Source organism: Haemaphysalis longicornis, unplaced genomic scaffold (assembly GCF_048455015.1).
Source record: "Haemaphysalis longicornis isolate Haplotype H1 unplaced genomic scaffold, Haemaphysalis longicornis Haplotype H1 scaffold_4, whole genome shotgun sequence".
Classification (NCBI taxonomy): Eukaryota; Metazoa; Arthropoda; class Arachnida; order Ixodida; family Ixodidae; genus Haemaphysalis; species Haemaphysalis longicornis.
Window position 1 is genome coordinate 222676070 of NW_027526361.1, and position 22212 is coordinate 222698281.

Here is a 22212-nt window from a genome sequence, read left to right on the forward strand (position 1 = left end):
GACTCATCTCTTTGCCGGAAGTGCGGGAAAAAGCCGCCCAATAGCAGGATGTCTAGCTCATGACGAACATCTGGGAATCGATGACGTAGACGTGAAGATGGCGGCGTCCAAAAACACGAAGGAAAGGGTGAGAAAAAAGCGACAAACTTTGCAACGAAAGTGTGAGCTTTCCGCTGCGCGTAAAAGAGTAATACTTGGCCCAGATGACCTTGACGACCCAATCTAACGATTGCGCTACTTCATTTAGTGTGCTCAAAATGCCTTTCAGGGCCCCTTTAACGGCTGACTTCTGGACTTCTGTGGCCAACGATGCCTACCTCGGTGTGACGGCTCATTGGATAGACGACGACTGGGTGCTCCGATCGGCAACACTCCAGGTGAGACACGCTCCGGAGCGGCACACGGAGGATCAATGTGCCACTGAAATATTGGAGGCTGCCATAGAGTGTGGCATAGATGTTAAAGTGGTAGCTGTGCACACGAATAATTCCAGAAACATCTGTCTTGGGGTGGAGAAAGCGAACTTTAAGAATTTGAAGTGCGCAGCTCCTACTTTGCAGCTCTGTGTACAGAAGGTGCACGGCGTAACTGGCGTGGAACGACTTCTTGAAGTTTGTCGACGCGTTGTGTGTCATTTTAAGCACAGCTCAAGTCACCAGGCGGTTCTTTCAAAGCATGCAAGTGAGTGACCTTGGTATGCCCAGAAAGAAGCTTCAGCAAGGCATGGCTACACGCTGGAACAGCAGAAAAGTGATGATAAACAGTCTGATTGAGCTCAAGGAACCCTTACACCGCGCCATGGAGCACGCGACTGGCAGGAAGACACTCACTCCGCACATCACAGATGCCGAATGGGACATTTTGGAGCATCTTAGGGATTACTCCTAGGAGGAGACAAGTACGTAACGCGGTCCGTGCTCATCCCTCCCTTGAAACTACTCAAGAACACCATGACTACGAACGACTGTGACCCCGCTTTTTCTGCCGCTTCAAGGCCATGCTGGTCGATTCAGTCGAAGAAAGGCTCTTTGCGTGGCCGCGTCACAGTGGTTACGAGGTGGCCACATCTCTTTATCCGCGAGCCTCTCTTGCATCGACAGAGATCGCCGCGAACATGTGTGGGAAAGGCTTCCTCAGTTAGCCACTAAGCCATCCGCCACGCCCACTGAAAATAACCCCAGCAAAAAGCGAAAGTACCATTTTGTGGCCGAAAGTGAAGAGCAAAACATACCTTGCCAGGTGTCGTTATACCGCTCTATGGCAGAAGTAGCCGAGAACGATCTGGATCCTTTGGAGTGGTGGGAGGTACAGAGCTTTCTCCTTCCGGGACTATAGCGCCCGTTATGAAAATGCTGCTGTGTTTTCAGTAACCTGAACGCGCCATGCGAGCGTGTGTTCAGCACAGCCGGGATGACTGTCAACAAGCAAAGGAACTCTCTGCCACCTGAAAATGTTTACAAGCTTCTTTGCCTCCGCAACTGGATGAATTATCATTGATTGTCTAAAATGATTTGTACAAACTAGCATCGACAATGTTAAAATGAAAACAACCATCAAGAAAAACTAAACATTCTTTGTCTTTTAACCCTTATTTATCTAAATGAACACATCCGATTAATCGATTAATTAACCGATTAAAGGCAGCCGATTAATTGGATTAAAATTTTTGATCGACGCCCAGCCCTAATCTGTACTGCCTACGTTCTTAGGGTATCGAGGCCTCGTCAGGCTTCACAGCCTTTTGACTCGGTCCCATATTTTCTATGAAAAGAAATAAACTTCACTACACTTAACTTCAAATTGGTTTTAAACTGCCTGCATGGCAACATTGTTCAGTAAAAACAAAACTGGACATATTTGAGAAAAAACATTAGCACAGTCACCAAAATTGTTAACTACAACAAAGAAGCGGGGGCTGGTCTATGCCCAATGCGGCAGTGTACAGTAGCCACCGGCACGTCTTAGGCGGTTGATAAGCGGCGCCAAGAGGCCTTACTTCTGAAATAGGCTACTCCACCGCATGCCCATGATTGTAGCGCAACTCGTCGGAAGGCAATTCGTATTAGGGCAACTAGTCGCACAGGAAAATTCGTAATAGGGCAGTTCGTCGATATGACGGATCGTCGCTTCAACGAATGGGTCAAAAACTGAACTGGGCTAGTTTGTACTGGTTCATTCTACTACTGAGCTAAACAGACTGAGGTAAAGATGCAATGCGGGCGTAGGCAGACTAAGATAATTATTTGGGAAGCAAGGAATTTATAATAAAAATCAAATACCATGCGCGCCATTCCAGAATGAACGCGCCCTGCGTCTTAATAAACGTGAAAAGTGACATAAACGACATTTATCATGCTTCGACGCAAGTACCGCACGAGGCCCTGTATTTGTTTTATGCAAAATTGATTGATTGAGGGTTTGTACGCGCCGACGCAACGCAGGCGATGAGGCGCGCCGTAGTGGAGGGCTCCGGATTAATTTTGACCACCTGGGGATCTTTATCGTGCGCCGAAATCTCGTACACACGGGCGTTTTTGCTTTTCGCCTCCATCAGAAAAGCGGCCGCCGCGGCCGGGATTTTATGCAAAATCAAGAAGAGCTATCTTGATTTTGGCTACGCGGAAAGCTATCCTTGATTTTTAGGGGCGAAGCTCCTTAAGTTATGGGTCTGTCCATCCCTTGTGTCTCATGGTACGTGACCGCCGCATGCTTTCGGAGATGTCGCAAAGTGGGCCGCGTTGCACGCGCAAGAACCGGCTGCAACCGGCAGCGCAAACTCGGCACCGGGAGCGCGAGCTTGTCTGTGTTCGCCAACGGAGGCACGAGCGCACGTGCACTGCGTTGTGGAGATCACGCAAGAGATCACGCCACGAACGCAGGCAGTCGTTCTCGGACCTACGTGACAAATTGTGGTGGAGGTGCGGGGTAGTCCTCGATGGCGCGGGGTCTTTCACCAGGTCTGGGCCTGGGAGCATTGACTCCGAAAATAAAAGTTGATTTGTACAATGTACGCACACAGTATTACGTCTTTCTTAATGATGTAATGGGCGAACTTTCACGGGAGAGTTACGGTTACCGATCATCTCCCCCTCTCGAGCTTCGCCCCACTTATCATCATTCATTCCGTGGATATGGCGTGATTTTTTTAAATTTTGGTTATGATTTTTATTTCGTGGCAAAACCAAGGGGAGGATGAGACTAAAGGCGGACTTGGCCTGACTGAGGCCTCAGCCACCCGATTTGCAGTGTACGTAATAACAGGGCTGTCCACAAATTTCAGCACAATAGCACAAAACTAATAGAAAAATAGCACAAAGCAAAGGCATTACTACATTTCTTATGTATTATACAAAACATAGGTCTAATATTCACAGAAGGATCACAGTGTACACACAAACACAGTAATTCGTGCGCATTAACTTTCATGAATTACCCTACTATGTCACAATTACGTAATAATGTATTTTAGTTTGTAATTGTTTTTGATTTCTACCTTTAGGGGAACATATAGACATGACATATACTTCGAACCCTTAATTATATATCAGTATTGCGAGCGTTTTGCTTAAGTAACACTTCTTTGACCTGTTTGTTAAACGTAAGTTCACTGGCGTCGAAGGTTCATTTTTCTCCCAGTGTATTTAATATTTCAGTTGACTGGTACAGGAAAGACCCTGGAAGAGCTTGGCTCGTAGGTGAGGACTAAACAGGGGTATTCAAGCAACAAAGCTTAATGGAGCGAATTGTGCTCGGAGAAACCTCAAAAAATGCGGAAGCATCGTAGGAGTCAAAAAAGTGACGTCCACAAACGATTCTCGGTGAATCAACTTCCACGGCGCTTCTGGCTGATTCTCACCTAACGAACCTAACTAAAAAATTAAACGACGATTTAATAAGGTCATCCGATTGGTGCCGAAACAAAAGGTCAAATATAAATCACAGTAAAACCAGTTTTATAATTTTTCACTACCATCATAAGCAAATTACCTCAATCCCCCATGTACACCTTGGCACACATTTTATCTACCCTTCTGATTACACCACATTCCCAGGAGTGGCGCTCGATAATCATTTAAAATTTCAAATGCACATCATGTCTCTTGTTGATAAAATTGCGTTTGGTATTCATGTACTAATTAGAACTCGCGAATATTTTCCTCTGCCCGTTCTCCGTTCTCCGTTCTCTTTACAACTGTTTTGTACACAGTCAGACATAATGTTTAGGTTCGTGGGAAGCACCTATACTGTTCATCTATCACCGCTTGTTTCTTTGAAAAATCGAGCCATCCGTATCATTAATTTCAGTCATCCGAGAGAGAGTGCCCAGCTTTTATATTGTGACTTTTGAATTGTACCCCGTCTTTTTGAATATAAAATAAAAATGTGCAGTTTGCTCTTTCACGCAAGAAATAATGAATTTATCTACAACTGGATCGACCAGTCGTTACTTTTTAACCCCAACAGCACTCGCTTTTCAGAACACAATAGCCTAATTTTACCGAAAATTCGCTCTAACTACGGCAAACAAACTGCCGTATTTGCAGCCATTTCAATATGGAATGAAATGCCCACCCACTTAAATCGATTCACTCTGCCCATTTATTCCTAAACCAATTGAAATGTTTTCTACTATCTACCTTGGCATAATGTATAAACGCGTTTCCCCTGCAGGTCTATCTTTGTCAGTGTTTCTGCTGTTGTGTCTAATCTTTTTTTACTGTAGTGTTTTATGTGCATTTGTTTGTATTGCTACAAATGGGTGTATATATGTGTGCGTATGTATGTATATATATGCATATATGTATTGCTTTCTGCCTGTTCCTGCTCATTTTCTTTTGATGTATAGTTTAGTTGCTGCCTCTTCTAACACTGTTCTTTTACGCACCTTCTCACAGGAGGTCTCCGCGACAGTTTTTTAACTACGCGACCTCCTTCTGTATTATTATTTGTACGCACTTTTAAAACATGGGAAATAAACTTCAACTTCTTCGACAACTTCCTGTGAACCCATTTATCTGCAGTGCTCTTGTGACAGAACACACGTACGAATATTCAGACATTCCCACTTTCGCGTGCTGTTCATTTATGGATGGATTTTCAGACAGCTAAACTCGGTTGGGTTTGGGGCATGGCTATTTGAAAACGCGAGTTTAAAGGAGGCCTAAATAGGCTCCCGAAAGTCGCAATTTCAATCGCGCAATCGCTAGAGTACCCCGTCCCGACAATGTAGACCAAATATTACACCTCTGCGTAAAGCAGGGGCCGCACAAACACGCAAAAAAGATCCTTTCTTTTTTTCCTCGTCGCCATACTGCCGCGCTCTGACGTGCGGCAGAATACTCTGACGCAGCCTTTATGACGCATTAAGCACTGAACAGTACGGCGCTGCTATTGGTGGGCCTTATTGCTGGCCCCTTTTCAATGAACGATAACTCGGCTAATACTCAACGCTTTCAAGCCATTTTTGCGCAATACGTTCCTCGGGTAGTACTCCAGCGATTGCGCACGTAAGTCGCAATCTTTGGAAAACTGTTTAGGGCCCCTATAACAAAACGCAGATTAGAGACGTCAGTCACGATCTTCGCTTTGCAGGTATCTCTTTCCTCGAAAAATCGAGGATTAGTGTTAAAGGGGGAACGGAGGAGAATTGAAAGAGCATTACTCGGCAGGGGCTGCCGAAGACTATCGTGTGTTGATAACATTTGCAGCGAAGCAAAAAAATGCGCCGCGTATTTTTCTGCAAAGGTGAACATTTACTGCAACGGTTTACATTTACGTTTCGTCCACTTGTAAGAAACGTCCCGGCCACAAGTACAGTAGAACCCCGCTATTACGTTTCTCACTGTAGCGTTTCCCTGGCTGTTACGATGTTTGTCATCGGTCCCGGCATAGCTCCCATAGGATTAATGTATTGCGAACCCCGCTGTAATGTCGCAACTGCGGGCCCGTTCCCGTATGATGCGTCGCAACCTGACACTTCAAAGCCGCTTGGGCACCGCAATTTTGTCTTTTGATGAGTCTTGGCCAGTTTTGTTACTGAACTGGCTACAAGAAGTCGCAAGCGAGTTGGAGAGGCCGTCATTAGATGGCCATCCCTAGAAAGTGCTATCACCATCATCACTGTGCTTACAGTAGAAGTTTCACTTCGGAACGCCGCAAGTGCGTGATGTTAGCGCCGCCGCACTGTTGTAATGGTGCTGTGCAGTGTTTTGTAGCGTAAGGTACACTGGCCGAGGTTAAGCAGTCTCGTGTGTGCCGTGAAGGGCCGTTCTGCGCAAGCGCGAGGGACATTGGATTGGATTGGATTGGTTTAGCTTGGCTTCGCTTAGCTTGAATTTGGATTGGATTGGATTTAAGTGGATTGTGTTGTAATGTGTTGCGTCATAGCCGCGGCAGATGCACTGGCGCCGGCGCGTGCCCAGGTGTGCGCCTCAATTGCGCAGTAGCCAAGTCTGACGCTGCACCGGAGCCGCCTGATAGCCGTTTCGCGTGGCTCGTGAAGAGCCGTGCTGAGCATGCGCGAGGAGCAGTGACTGTACAGGACTGGACTGGACTGGATTAGGCTGAATTAAACTGGACTGGACTGGATCGCTGAACCTTAGCTCACGCTACGTATATCCTGGCATAGCAGAGCCAAGCTACTACTAATTTTTAAGTGCGAATGCACTTCTTAAGCGAGCCTGAATCGTCCGCCGCCGTCGTCCGCATAGCAACAGCTGCGGGTGCGCGCGCTCCTCGTCTTCCCTAGCAACGGGGGGAGATGGGCGCGCGCTACTCTCCTCCTCCTCTCTCCGCTTAGTGACTGCGGGTGTTGGGCGCCTCCTCTCCACTTCGGGCGGGAGAGCTCTCGCTCGCGTAGCGGGCGCTCCGCATTCCGACGCGTGAGGGCGCTCGTGTAGCCCTCGCCGTAACGGCGGGCGCTACTCTCCTCCTCCTCTCTCCGCTCAGTGACTGCGGGTGTTATGCGCCTCCTCTCCACTTCGGGCGGGAGAGCTCTCGCTCGCGTAGCGGGCGCTCCGCATTCCGACGCGTGAGGGCGCTCGTGTAGCGGCCGCGTGGCGCGGGAGGGTATTAGTCGAGCGCGCGCCGTCGTCGAGAGCGGTCGCTGGTCCTGCATCTCGATAACGATGATGGCGGACCGGGCAACGGTACCAGCAATAACGAGTGAAATATCTTTCTTTGTGGTTGTGTGCGTGTGTGTAATCTCTCGACTACTCATTAAGATCACGATATCCACCGTAATCGCGCAATCAACAACCGTGCATTCGCACTTACACACTCTCCCCCTCGGGGAAGTGCGAGGGAATTTTTTTAGATTAGGTCTATTGGCGAAGAGCGCGGCCTTCCAGTACCGCGGCGCGGGTCGGTGCAGCCGCCGACCAGGCAGTGGCGCTGCGGTAGCGTTGAGATCGGTCTCGGCGCGCCGTCTGGTGCTCTTTCCTTACTACTCTCGGCGCTTTCTACACCAGCCATGCCGTCACTTGCGCCAGTTTTGTCACACAAAGGCCCATCCTTTTGGCAGGACGCAACACTACCCTTGGGTGGTTTTCTGCATGACTTTGGCGTCTTTGTTTCGACAGGTGCTCAGGTATGTTAGGGGAAATACGGAGCACCACGCTCTCCCTCAGGGTCCACGTGCCTCGCGGTATCCTCGCGATGTGTTCCTAACAGTTGACGATGTCTGAAGGCTCACAATGAATGTCACGGCCGTATGTTTGTGACGTAACCTTGAAGATTTTCCGAGGAATCGCGCTTTCCCACGACTTCAATCCGCCAGTATCCCACGGCGCCTTGAAGAAATGCTGCGGCACGGACATTTACGCTGCCGAAGCAATCCCGAACGGCAGCCCGGCGGGCAGCACGTCCACAAACCGCGCCGGCACTTCGGAGATCCACTAAAATATGTATGTAGGATGACAGCAGAGAGTTAATACGTTAATAAAGACGTGATGGCAACAATGAAGCTCTAGATAGGGGGTGATTTAGCGACGCCACTTAGTTGGCAGCCAATTTGCGTGGCTTTCCTCACTCTGACGTTTTCCCGGCTGTTATGTTTTTCCCGGTCCGGTGAAAAACGTATTTAACGGGGTTCCACTTACCGATAAAGCCGGTTATAACGGACAGCATAATTTAACGCGATTTGTTCGCTGTACAAGTACTTCGATATATCCGAGCCCAGTTATAACAAACTTCAGTATAAAATTCGTTCTAAAAAATGGGAAGAGTTGATTAAAAAACGTGATAAGGAAAGAAAGACCACGCCACTCACAATGAATAGCAATCAACTCCAAAAGAAATTTTTTCGCTGAGGAATGTCTACCTATTTGCGGTAGGCAGTGATTTTCACCTGAACACTGCGTTTGGCACTATCAGTAAGGATCAAATTCTCGACACGCGACATCATATCGACGAACTCCAGTCCCCTTCCCACTATTTCGGCAGGGCTTGCCGCTGCTTCGTCGTCATGTTGCTATGAAGCGCTGCAGTGCAAGTGCACAGAAACGTGGGCAACGTAGGTACGGCCGGAGTGCCAGAGTCGTGAGAGCAGCACAGCATTTCTGACCTTTTTTCACCCTCTTTGCTAAAGTGCGATAGGTCTGTAGCTGCTCCCACGTACTTGATGACGTGGCAGACAGCTTCCGAATAGGAGGGCTGCATAGCGAGGCTGGCAAATGGCACGGATTGCTCCCGCTGCGGTGTTTCACGGAAACGTGGGCGGTTAACTCGGCTGCCCGGTGGCTAGGAGGCGCAGAAGCGCGTTGGCGGGCGCTTCGTGACCAAGTGCGCGCTCAGAGTTCGATATATCCAATGGTAGGCTCATTATAAAAAATACATTTTACATGCGTAACGGCTAAAGAACTTTGAGTGTTTGCTATATAAAGCATAATTCGCTATAACCGAGTTAGTTATATTCGGGTGTGACTGGACTGATAGCAGCAGTTACCAAAATTTTTAGGGCCCTTTGGCGTCCGTCCCTGGGCTGAGCACCGCCGCCGTCGTCTTGCCGCGAGAACGATTCCAATCCTGAAGAGTGAAAGAAAGCAAAGGGGGAGGCTGTCGCGAAATTGGGAGGGGAGAGATGTTCGCCGTGCCGGTGAGGGACGCTTCTCCGAAAGTGTGCAGGAGAAAAGGGGGGGGGGGGGGGCAGTATGCTGTTCCGGCACTAGACACTCGACTGCGCGACACTTGGCGAAAACCTGAGGGGGCGTGCGCGTCACTACGATGTGCGTTGGCTTAAGAGGCCGATGCAGATGCTCACCACAGCTGCCGTCGAGAGAACCCACGAGTGAGTACTGCCTCAGCGCACTGCAGCCATCAGGATTGAGTGTTGAACTGCGAGTGAGGCAAACGGTCATGCGTTTCGTCAGCCGCTGCAGCTAAACGAGCTGCCCGAGTGGAAGGTGAGCACCGCCGACGCCAGAACCCCGAGTGAGTGCTGAACAATAAGCGAGGCAACCCGTGCATGTGCTTCGTCAGCCCCTGCAAATACAAGTTTCCTCCAACCATACAAATATTTCCGTGTGAAATTATTTGCGTCAACATATTTTGCACAGTCAAAACAGCTAAACCGCTGCGCCCAAATAGCCAAATTTTTTATCTCTGGCGTCAGATAAACATGGATGACCGCGGCTGTAAAAAAAGCGCCTCCATTTGTTTTCATTCTCCGGTATTATGCACGAATATCCCAAAAGATTGCTGTTAACGCACCAAAGTTCATATTGAAATCTTACCGTGCATGGATGTTTTCGAGCGTACGACGGTACTAGTCGACGCGGATGCGCGTGATGACAGCAACAAACAGTGCTACGTAGACTGATTACTAGAACGTTCTTCCAAGCATTCACAGCAACGAAACCAAAAAAGTACTTTGTCAGTGCCCGGCCTAAGAAGAAAACACGGCAAGAAAGGCCGAGCCCAGGTGCGCTCATGACGTATGTCCTCCTATGACGTATTTCCGGCCGACTTCGGTCTCCGCTCTTCGTTCCCTCTTCATCCTGGGCCAATGTGGGCACTTGGAATAAGGCCACTTTTGGTTGCATACTGCGCTGCTTCTAGTGCAGGTACTGCGATAACATTTCCTTCATGGAAAACCTTAAAGGAACACTGACACCAATTTGCGGCGTTAATATTATTGCACAGTTTGCTTCCTTCGCTCAACAGAATACCCTGGCTGAAATATGAGCGGCCTGCGGCGCGGAAAAGATTGTTCAATTGCATCTCATTTATCGCGCCGACGGAGCAGCGCGCGGAGCGGCACTCAGCAAATGGAAATCAGCGTGACATCACCCCGTGAAGCCAAAAGAAGTGACGCGACAGCACACCTCAAAAACTCGTGACGTCACTTCACGCACGCGGCCCCACGAGCGGCGAGCGGGCGCAGCACCCTCTCAAGTGGGCGCCGGTGACGTCCGCACAAAGCGGTGAGGTCAGGCCGGGATTCTGTCATGCCCCGTCGGGGATGAAATCATGGGAATTTGAAACAAACGATTTTCAGGCCGTTCAATGTAATTAACTATCGCGCGCTGAAGTATTTAAAGTGCTGTTTCAGGTTCGCCAGGCCATTAAGCATCGATAAAAGCAATAAAAGTGTAATATAAAATTTTCGTGTCAGTGCTCCTTTAATGTGTGTTGGCTCCGGGGCGATTTTTCTACTAGTTCCAAAACCTCTTTACTTGAACTTGAGCCCTAACCCTACTATGCCCACACAATATCACTAACAAGCCGTTTTTACTTCGCTTTCTTCCCTGTGTCTATATTTTTCAAGAACAACTTTACCAGGTTTGCTGCACACAAGGGGTTTACTTACCTTTAATAGACCCTGCAACACTCTTTGAGCAGCGTAAATGACCCTGCGCGACGTTTAGATTGTATTGTCATGAATACCTGAGCCAAGTATTACACGTGCCCATGAAGCGGTAAGATCGAAAATCGCCGTGAAAGATGCTGAAAAACCAACCCCGCTCTCTTCAATTTCTCTCATTATGCACCGATGCAATTGCGTCATTACAGTGCTGTCGGTCATATCGGCTGTTTCTGGTCAACTTCACGGTTTATTTGTCGCATTTTCTGTGACGATCTGCCGTCGTCAGTGCTCTGCACCAACATCTTCTATGAATGAAGCTATGGGAACAGTTTTGGCTTTTCTTTTGTGTTTTGAGTGTGCGCGAAGTTTGGGTGACGAACTCAATACTTCCCTTTAAACCAGACCACTCGACAACAAACGTTTATTGCTTCAAAGAAGTCCTACCAGCCTGAACGCGCGCTTGCGAGCAGGCATCAATGGATGTTGTTTGTTCCACCATACCGGAATAAGGCCCCTCGAAGTTGCGGACAACGAAAGAAAACTCCCCGTCCTGTTTTCGAAGGCCGCTGAAGAGAACGCCACGAGCCACCCTCCTCTCCGGGAGAGAGCGGGCAGTATTGTGGCCTTGTGGGGCCATCGGTGGAGTGGGCCTTATTCGCAGCCCCCAATCTTGGCCAGCACCTCCTACAGGCCGCTCGCGTGGACGTTAGGGGCTGGACCGAAGGATCTCCCATCGCTCTTAGGGGTTGGGGGTGGGGGGTATGGGTAGTTGTGGTGTTGGTGTCTTTAGTGCTGTGCATTCCGATATTATATGTCTTAAGGTTCCTGGGGTTGTAGTATAAAAATGGCATATGTCCGAGTATTGTTGGGGATGCATTCTGTGCAGTAGCGTCGGGTGTGCTGAGGATCCCGCTTGTATTCTTCGTAATATAGACTGATCCCTGCGGTTAAGGGTGTGATGTGGCTCTGGCAGTTTCTGTCTTTATAGACCTTATGCAAAAACTGGCGCCCTCTTGCGGGAACCGCGTGCGCTTCCGCCATGTTGGGGTATTCCCGGATCTCCGGATACCGCTGTGTACATGATAGCCCGGGGTTAGCGACGCGCACGTCGGCATTTATCGTTGTCCAAGATGCCCAAATACTGCCGTGTAACTTGCTGTGCACAAAGATGATACGAGGACGACCATGGAAATAGCGTACACATCTTTTTTTTTTTTTCTTGATGAAAGCATGACTCGAGCCCTGCGTGAAGTCGCTTGCGGGTGTCGACTTCCCTTCGCGCAGTAATATAGCTAGATCGCATGCATAGTCACGAAACGAATATGTGCAGGACTAAGAAGATCCCAAAATGAGCTATTTTCTAGCCCTGTATTTGCCGCGGAGCACTCCTGCCTGCTGGTAGTTAAGGCGCACTGCATCGGTCAGCTCGTACCTTATCGTGCGGGTAGAGTTTTGAGTCCGCCGTACGTGCTTTGCGCGCCCGCGTTTTATTTTTATTCTGGACGTTCGGTAGGCTTTTATGGAAGTACTACGCATTGTTTCGTTTGCCAAACGTTACAGGAAATAAGGGATCCACGAGAGTTGCAACTTTCACGTAGCGCAATGAGTAGCGCAAGTAACGTACGTAGTAATTCCCTGTATCGGTCATTTACCGCTCGTCGCCTGCTGATCTACAGTAGCCTATTTTCGCAAGATCAAATTTTTCGAGCGGAATTTTCTAAGCGGTAGTGCGCACCCAGTTTTGTTGTCCACGGCGCGAGCAAAGGACGCTCAGCGGTCGCCGCGAGGCACGCGCTCACGAGCGCTCGGCATTTTCTCACTCTTGAAGGTTCTCGCAGTTTTTTTGTCTAAATCCTTTGCCTGTGCTAGGGGCGCTCGGCGGTCACCGCGAGGCACGCGCTGACCAGCGCTCGGCAATTTTTTGGTAATTTATTGGCAATGTTTAACGCGTTACACACCACACACATTACGCGCTGCACATCACGGCTAGCTACAACAGCTCCACTGTAAAAAATTCTAGGTATGCAATTTATTTTGTAAAGTTTTTTTTTCTTGTGCAGGTTTTCTCTGCATCCCAGAGGATCCTTAGGGTATCGCGAGTAGCGTACCTTAGCGTAACCTCATGACAACCCGCAAGTTTCGAAGCGTTTCAGGAATGACCTCCTGCGAATCCCGCAGGATGCGAACCAACACGGATGCACTTTCTAATGTTTGCGTTCTCAAAGCCAAAAAAAAAAAGAAGAAATGCGACAGCCTCCAACAGCTTCCCTGCCGGTGCCTCCCTGACTTTTTCCGATGCATAATGCGTATTTACGAAGTCGCCCGCAAATGTGGGCAACAGAGAAAGGTCCACAGATCACTCGTCACTCATTTTGCTGCGCTTAAATCTGAATATAAAAGGATCGCCAAGCCGAGAAAGCCCCTCACACGCTCTGTACCAAGCAATCCCGCGACCGCCAGCCCCCAACATGGCGTCGCGTGCTCGTTTCGTTTTTCTTCCGGTAGATGGCGGCACTTTTGCATAAGGTCTATTCTTTTTCTTGTACCCGGCGGGACATTTCTCAGGCGTAATAGTCAGCGATGCTGTTGCCGACAAGCGTGGAATGTGCGGGGGTCCAGACCACGACCAACTTGACTTCTTGCGGCCTCGGAGGAAATCACCCCCCTGCGGTAGCCTACGCAGGCCTTTTTGCTGTCCGTGACTACGTGCGAGACTCCGGGTTGGGATAGTGCCAAAGCGATTGCCACTTCCTCGGCAGTGGTGGTGTTCGCGGTTTTCACAGATGCCGTGGCGATGAGTCTGTCCCTGGTCGTTACGGCTATGGCGGCCCTGTTGGAGCGTTTGGTCAGAGCCGCGTCAGCATATATGACGTTAGGGTTGCTGCCAGGGCTGTGTTTCCAGGGCTGCGCCTCTCCTCTGGCGTTGTCTTCTCCAGGCGCCATGTTACGGGGGAGGGGTTTTGTAGTGATCTTGGCCCGCTTTCGTCGCGAAGTCCGCGGTCGAGTTCAGAGGGAATGATTATGCGCGATTTTTCATCTCGCGTAGCTTCAGTGATAGTGGACGGATTTTTTAATAATTCTTGGGGAACGAGATTGGTAGGAAAATGGGCGCGACCCCAAAATGCGCTACCAATAGTCCGTGCTAAGTTATTCAGGGTCCCTTTAAAGGGCACTGAAGTAATCTGTACACATTGCGGCATTACTAGCGCAAATTGTAGTCTGGAGTCTCTGGGTATGTTTCGACCACTCTCGCTCCGTTTACGCGACTTTTTTCACTAGAAAAATCAATTCGAAAATACTGTCCTCCTCTCTGCACCCTCACCCACTTTCTTTCTATAGCGTTTCGAATAACGTCAGAAAAAGGTGGCTTGGTCTGAATGCGCTAATGCACGGTTCGCCGACCCTCCGTCAGAGTCAGTCGGCCCAGCGTTTTGTACGCCGGCCGCCGGTGGGTCATCGCAATTCGTCCGCTCAGTTGAAACTAAGCCACGGCACATCTTTGAATGGAAGAATCTGCCTTTAGTTTGTTAGTTTGTAGGCTGTATCAAGCTCGAAGTCCAAGTCGCTCTACAAAGCCCACATGCGACGCTTCGCTGACTGGTACTTTAGTAGAAAAACCTCAGGCCAATTAAAGGCGAGAGAAGAGTTATCGAAGTTAATATAGGTACTAAGGAATTAGAATCAACCCAAACTTCTGTTTACAGCGCAAAACCAAGGTGCGTGAAGCACGTTTTGCGCTGGGTGAACTAGCACAGCGGCCAGCAGCCCGACCACACATTTGTTATCGCTTTCGACCTAAATCCCGTTCTACATTGCGCGTTTTTCGTCTGCGAATTCGGTAGAACGAACATTCGCACTTGCGAAGTTCGCAATGCCTGCAAATGTCGTCTACATGGCCTGCGAACGTCACGATCTTCGCATTTAAGAGGCGCACTGGCAATTGCAGAGCGAATTAAGCCTGCCGCGAGCAAAGCTTGTTGTGATTTAAAAAAAAAAAGGTTTTATTTTACTTTCTGCGCAAGTTGTTTCAGACTGTTTTGCAATAAACATGAGTTAATCTGCGGTTTCATACAGCAATCGCCAATTATTTATCAATATACGCACACATAGCAAAGAAGACAAACACAGCAACCAACCCTGGGTTCGCTTGTTGTGCGCGCCTAGCACACCTTGGTTCTCGGTTTACCTCGGCCGGTTCATCTGTACTTGTGTGCTGCTGTGATGTCCGCCACCTGCGCAGATACCGATTAAGCATTCGATGAAAACGGCGCGCGACATCGTTTTGTGAACACGCGCGCGTTTGTTTCGGTGCACCCGCGCTTACGCCACGCGTATAAAAGCAACGCCATCTGGTTGGTAAGCGTGCAGATGGTAATGCCGTGACCTTCACCTATTGGCCGCAGGTCCGGCCCCTCTACGCCGCACGAGCGGCGTTCGCGGGGGATTCTCGACCGTCCCAAAAATTTGGAACTTTGCCGCAGCATAGAAAAACAGGTCGTTTGGCCGCGCGAGCAGCGCCGCATCTGCGAATTCGCAGGGAAAATCGCGCCATCTAGAACCGGCTTAAGGATTGCCATAGAGATGAGATATTTGTACGAATTTGGGGGACGCTTACGGCACGAACGTTATAAAAAATGGTTACTCTAGTTGCTTGGGATGTTAACAGTAAATAAGAATGTAAACAGGCTGTACTGTATATACCTTATATTTCCATTCCTGATAGCGGTGGCTTATGGCTGGGTGGTCTGGAGCATTAGGTCCGTTGTTTTGCACGTCGCTATTTTTAATCTCCGATAGTGCAACATGCACTATCCGAAGTTGATTTTTTTTCCGAAGTGAATTGATTTGTTTTTGACTCGATGTTTTCTACCCTCAATTCACCATTTTTGCGCTGTAACGTTCATTGCTCCACGAGTGACTTCGCAGAACGCGTGCAAACTGACACTGACGCACTGGCGAGTTCTCGTTGGCGAGGTTTTCCGAGAAGCACGGACTGCTTGCGGGCACAATCCCGAAGCAGCTCACTCTTGGCCTGTTGCGAACACGACTCCTACGATACAGGCACGAGCCAGGAAAGCTCCAAAGGTGGGGGAAAAGCGCACCGCATTTGAGCGTCTGCGGTGATGCGGAGGGCGTTCATCCACTGCGCACGCCTTGGCTAGTGATTGTTACGATTCCAAGCCGTGCTGGCAGGCTCATCTGGCGGAAGCGTGGTGTGCCGATTACTGAGATATCGCGAATGCGCAGGCAACGATAACGTCGGATTCCGAGCACGTTGTTTGACAGAAACAAAACCGAAACTACTTTGAATTCTTATCTTGGAAATCATTCCATCACAGTGTCAATTCGTATGGACGTCACTGCTGTAGATGGTGCGGCCTCTGCAGACCGCGCGTGGTAGCTTTTCTTCTTTCAGGCTTTATGAAATATATATCAACTTATCGACCGTATAAACTACAATAAAAGTGTGTTTATTTTAGCCAGTCTGCAGAATGCAAGCAAAATCAGAAATTTGATAATTCACTTCGGTATCCCTTTAAGTGCGCAGGAATAGCGGTGAACATACGGCGAATATTTCTCCAATTTTGGAAACTTCCTACGACAACATCAAAAACCGGTAAAGATAAGCACGGATTCATTGCAGATATAAAGGTTCTCGTCCCGATGAATATTTTTTGTTCCAAGTCTATATTTGTCATTTAAATACCCTATTTCCTTGTTATTTTTAATTTGCTGCTCAAGCACTCTTTGATGTACTTTCCTGATAGTTTTGATTATTCAGTTAAAAAGGCAATGATGCATCGGACTCTGTAAGCTTTATTATGGCTGATATCTTCTACTCAGTGCTTATTATCCATGTCTTCTTTCTTATAGTTTGAAGTGCAGAGCACTTTATGGGTCACCTTGACGTCTTAGCTCGCTAACGGTCGATGCGGCTGTCGGAATCAGGCGGCGCAGCGAAATAGCGGGCTCAAGTAGAGCCTTCTGTACCGGGGTCAGGTAGTCACGCTGAGGCTTCGAAAGCCACGCGGTTTAAACAGTCATAACCGTTCGAACCTCGTGAACCGCTGGACCTTGTCATACATTCCCCCGTTATTTAGCGCAAAGAAAACTGCAGGTACATTTCAAGCAAAATCTGTGTACATAACCGGCAGCCCTCCCGTTTCTTTGGTTAGGAACGCTCGTTGGGTTGGTTTTCAGGATCGGCAGCGAAAAAAGCGGCCGCGAAAGTACAAAATGGCGCGTTCGAAATGACGCAGAAAGGCTCCAGCCGCGCACGAGACAAATGGCGCGATCGAAATAACGCGGAAAGGCTCCAGCCGCGGAAGAAAAAAATTACGCGATCGAAATGATGCAAAATCGCTCCAGCATACGAAATTAATGCAAGCCCAAAAAGAACATAACTCCCGCTGGCGCAGTGTCAGGCAGGGGGCGCGCGAGCACTGCGAAGGCGGGAAATTTGAAATGCAGTCGTGAGCGGATAACGGCGCTGCAGCTCATTATGCCGAATCACTGCTCTGCACTTCCGACAGCTTTTCCATTGAGTTGAACGGCTTTCATTTTTTTTTTTTTACATTTATAAGTACAGGAGATCCAAAATTTTTCAGAGGGTCTGGGAACAACTTCTGTAAGCAAACTTTGTAGAATATCTGCTCGTTTTTCTGACAGTGGCTTCCCTGCGCAACTTCATCGAGGACTCTAGTGTTGACAATCGAAAACATCGACACATTGCATTTGCTTTGGATTTCCTTTTAGTTCGCGGGCGCCTTGTTGTTTCTTGGAGAGCTTGGTTGGGGTGAGTTCAGCGTGCGCCTTGTAAGAACAGCGTCGCCAATCTTACGAAAACATCCTACTTTAGAAGACACAAAGTGTTGCGCCAGTCTTTGGGATGGGGGACGAACTGGAGCAGTGCGGAGAAGTTAGGCATCCCCGTTCTGAGTGCATTAAACCTTTAACGCCCTCTTCATTAATCATCAACAGTGTGCTCATGACTAGGCTCAGCATTCCAGTGTTGCTAAGAGCTAGAAGACTGCAGTATGTTTGTCCAGAACCCTAACCACCTTTGCGAATTTAGGCCTGGATAGCCTGCCGGAACAAAGGGCTCGCGAATCGATGCAGAGAGAGAGAGAGAGAGAGAGAGAGAGAGAGAGAGAGAGAGAGAGAGAGAGCTTTTTATAATTGAAAAAAGCCAGAAGGTTTGCCAGGATCTCTACACCGACATGCTACTCGGCCGGGGAAAGGGTAGGAGAGGACAGAAAAGGCCGTATAGATAACAGGTCAGAACAAAGAGGAGAAAAGAAGTAAGGGGAGGGCCATGGATCATGGAGGACTTTTAAGGTGATAGGTCCTGGGCGTAGGTGCTGGATTTCCTGAGCCAAGCGGCACCTTGCGAGCATATAAGCGGGGCACTCAAACAGAAAGTGTTCCACGGTTTCCGGCGAGCCGCAGTTGTCGCAGTAAGGATTCGAGTTTGCACCGAGTCGAAACGGGTATGAATTCGTAGGCGCTGCATTGTGGCGTAAACGGCGGTATATCGTATCTAGTCGGGGCGGAACTCGCTCTGGCAGCTTAATCCTGAGCTAGGGGTCTGTGTGGTTCAAGAACGGATAATGGTGCTCTGGAAGAGACCAGAGACAGCTCTACTTCATTAAAAAAAGTGCCTTCGTCCTAGCTGAGGAAATCGATGCAGTTACTGGTGCTGTTTTAGTTTGAGCAGGCACATGCAAGTACTGGTGCAATTGCCTCTTGACGGTCTGTGTGGAGGGACGCTGGTTGTTGAAGACCTGCACATTTTAGCAAAAAACGCGTTTAACGCTATGTCATAGATTGTGAAACGGCGAATATTCTGTGAACGTGACACTCAAAAGGGTGTCACTTTGGTCTTACGGCGGCAATCACGTTTCTTCCACAATGACATCCCATTCTTATAAGTTATGCATGCATAGCTAAATTTTGTCCTCATTCATTGTTTTGTCGAATCCAAGTTAGCTGGACTCACTGTCCGTGGGCAATTACTGCCGAAAAGTACTTCCGTTTAAGAGAACAAAAATCGCTGAAACATAGCAAGTGCACGCGGGAGTGCACGTAAAAAGCACACATAATATTCAAGCACGCACCATCAGCCATCAATGTTTACCTTTCGCTTATGTATGCTCCCCGCAGACATCGTGGTGTTCCGTTTCGAAACTCATGGCTGTAAGGTTCGGTGTCTGTGATGGATATGGTCTCTCGCCTCCGGAAGCAAGAAAAGGAGGAGCAAAAGACTCAACTTAACAAAAAGAGAAGAAGCGGGTATTGCGTCCACAACGTTCGTATATCTACGCTATGCCGCCTGCGCACAACAACCATCGCTATTTTAAGCGTGTGCATGAGTGCAACCGGTGCTCCGTCACACCTTATCGCTTTCTCGACATGGACCCTCTCCGGATGCAAGCTCCCAGCAGAAATAAAACTTTGTTTATAGTCTTCCTAGTGGAGGCGTTTTACCAAGATACCGCGCTGTCGCGTGCATCCGATATCACGTACGAGGCATGAAATCTAAACGGCTACCGTACCTTTCAACACCTAATGTATTCTGATGCATCATCCATCTACACCGTTCCACAAGACCGGCAAAGATTGGACTACCGAAAAGGTCCACAAAAACGGAAAGGAAATATAAACAAAAACGTATCAGGAGAGGGAGGGGTGTAAGTTTGGCGCGACATCTTAAAAGTTTGATTTTGTGTGCAACGCTAGCAGCTTAATTGAATTATTTGGTGAGCTATGTAACGGGCCACGTTGCAAGCAACCAATGAAAGCATTAGCGGTGAATTCGAAGACAAGAAAAAAACAGAGGAAAAGTTTAGTAGGCAAACCACATATCCTAGAAGTCTGACCATGGTAATGGTTCAACAGGCCTTTCTTTACGCAAGCATGCTAAAAGAATATGAAACACGCTTCTTTAAACATGAGATGGTTGATATTTACGTTGACCGGGTGATTGTATGGTAGTTTACACGAAAGCTTCACTGCTCTATCGTAATGTCAGGAGACCTGCCGCGGTGGCTCAGTGGCTCAGTGGCTAAGGCATTGTGCTGCTGAGCACGAGTACGCGGATTTGATTCCCAACCCCGGCGGTCGCTTTTCTAATGGAGGCGAAAAGAAAAACCGCCCGTGTGTACTTGATTTCGGCGCACGCTAAAGATCCCCAGGTGGTCAAAATTAATCCGGAGCCCTCCACTATACGGCGCGCCTTATCGCCTGCGTTGCATCGGCACGTTAAACCCTACAATCAATCAATCAATCAATCAATCAATCAATCAATCAATCAATCAATCAATCAATCAATCAATCAATCAATCAATCAATCAATCAATCAATCAATCAATCAATCAATCAATGTGAGCAAGTAAGTCCTTGATCTCTCAGTACTTTGGGCTTCAACTGGCTTCATCTCGGTGTGGTGTCCTACTTTTACAAAACTAATTGTAGCAGCCACTATCGTATCATTTATCACCTTGCGGTGTGGTGGGTCAGATCAGGGCTGTTGCAGACACAAGAAGCCGTTGCTTCTAGCAGAGTCTCTTAATAGGACTCTGCTTGTAGCAAGACGCCAATGACAAACGGCAGGTGTCAAGTAATAAAATAATGTAAGCAGTTTTTTTTTCCCGGACAATGCATAAGTTGGGCCGGGCACCGACTCCAGGTTGCCTTTCGCAACGGTACCAGCAAGCTACAAATCATCATACAGTAAGTGTGCCGCTCCGCGAGGTTTCACAGTCGACAGCTGCATGCCTTGCTCGTTGTTCGTGTCGCATGAGAAGATGGAGAGATATGCGAGGTATCTTGCACACCGAGAGCTTAAAGCATGAAGTGAATGGAGTGTAGGCGTGCTGCCGCCTCCACAACCTCTATCAGCTGCTACAGCGTGACATATGTTTAGATGACTTGCCAGTTGGGCGTGTTGGTATACGTTCATGATTGAAAAAGCGCTACTTAAACCCGAAGACGAATGAAGGTACACAGGACGACACTTCGTCCTGTGTCTCTTCATTCGTTTTCGTGTTTAAGTAGCGCTTTTTCAATCGTGACGTATGTGCTTGCCTACTGTGGGTACAGCTTTAGGTGAGGAATTTGTGAAGAGGTGTCTGTATAATCTTATATCTTCAACAAATCTTGAAATTGTGCTGATAAAGCATCCTTCCCTGAAAAATCGTTATCATTCGATAAAGTCTACCTTGTGGTATTGCCCTTGCTGCGAAGACTCCATTCAATTTGAAACGCCAGAACGCGGCCCGAAACACGGATGATGCCTTCCGTAGACGGTAGGCGCTCGTTTATGATTGCGGGATGCACCGTCCTTCCTGGCTTTAATCATGTAGCTTAGCAGTTCAATGAAATCAAAAATAGGGAAAAAGTATTGGTCCGTAATGCCCAGCGCGGCAGATTTCCCTTAACGAATTTTCTGTTCCATAGATGAGCTAGCTCAAGACTAGTTGTTCGTAGCTCGACAATGGGGCAATCCTGTAACAGCGACGGGTTCTGCAGCTCTGTAATAATTAGTAAAATTGATACAGAGGTTTCACAGGTCTGAATATGCTTTACGTTTCAAATGAAAAATTCAGATGGTGTGGACTTTACGCGCTGAAGCTATACCGGTATATGAAGCGTGCTGAAGTGGATGACTTCGGATTAATTTTTACCACCTAGGAATGTAGATGCGTTCCTGAGAATCCCCATTGTTCCGGCAAAGCCCGTAATCTGTGTAATGGTGTTCCATTAATGAGAATGTGACATCGGACTAGGCCACCGGCGAGGCCGCAAAAATCTCACGAGGCGCAAACTTTGAAATCGGTGAGCTGACGGGAGGAGCGCACTGTCGGAAAACGCTGTAAATCACAGTCGAATGAACAGTCATGGGCAACTGAAAAGCTAGCACGAAAATAGGAACCAAAACACACAAAATCGAAGAATTTGATTTGTGAAGAAGACATAATGACGTGGTTTTGGCATATTTGTAAAGTCACGTTTGCAAACTGTTGTGGTGTTACAGAGTGATGCGAAAACTTCACTTCCATTAAAATTAATGGCGCTATTTGCGTGTTGCCGTTCATATTTTCCCGTTCACATTTTCTTTTTCTATGACTGTGCACATCTTGAAGCAAATTTTCGAAGGTTTACCATCAAAACATTCCTGCAACAGCGCTTGGTACATTGTCATTTACTGCTAGAAAAAGATTTATTCCCCTGGTCCCTTTTGAATGTATGACCCAATGACTGCTACTCAAGGCAACATTTTCTTCCTCTTGCTTAGGCCCCTCCTACCACGAGATAAGTGATATTGAGCAGCCTTCAAACCAATGCGTTTCCTCACACAACTTGACTGCATCGCCTGTGCTCCACTGAATAGCCTCAGACTTCATCAG

The 22212-nt window shown here is 48.2% G+C and overlaps 1 pseudogene; it reads left to right on the plus strand.

Annotated features, from left to right (window-relative positions):
- The first annotated feature begins 753 nt into the window (after window positions 1–753).
- Window positions 754–1497, plus strand: LOC144180235 (uncharacterized; annotated as a pseudogene).
- Window positions 1498–22212: the final 20715 nt, after the last annotated feature.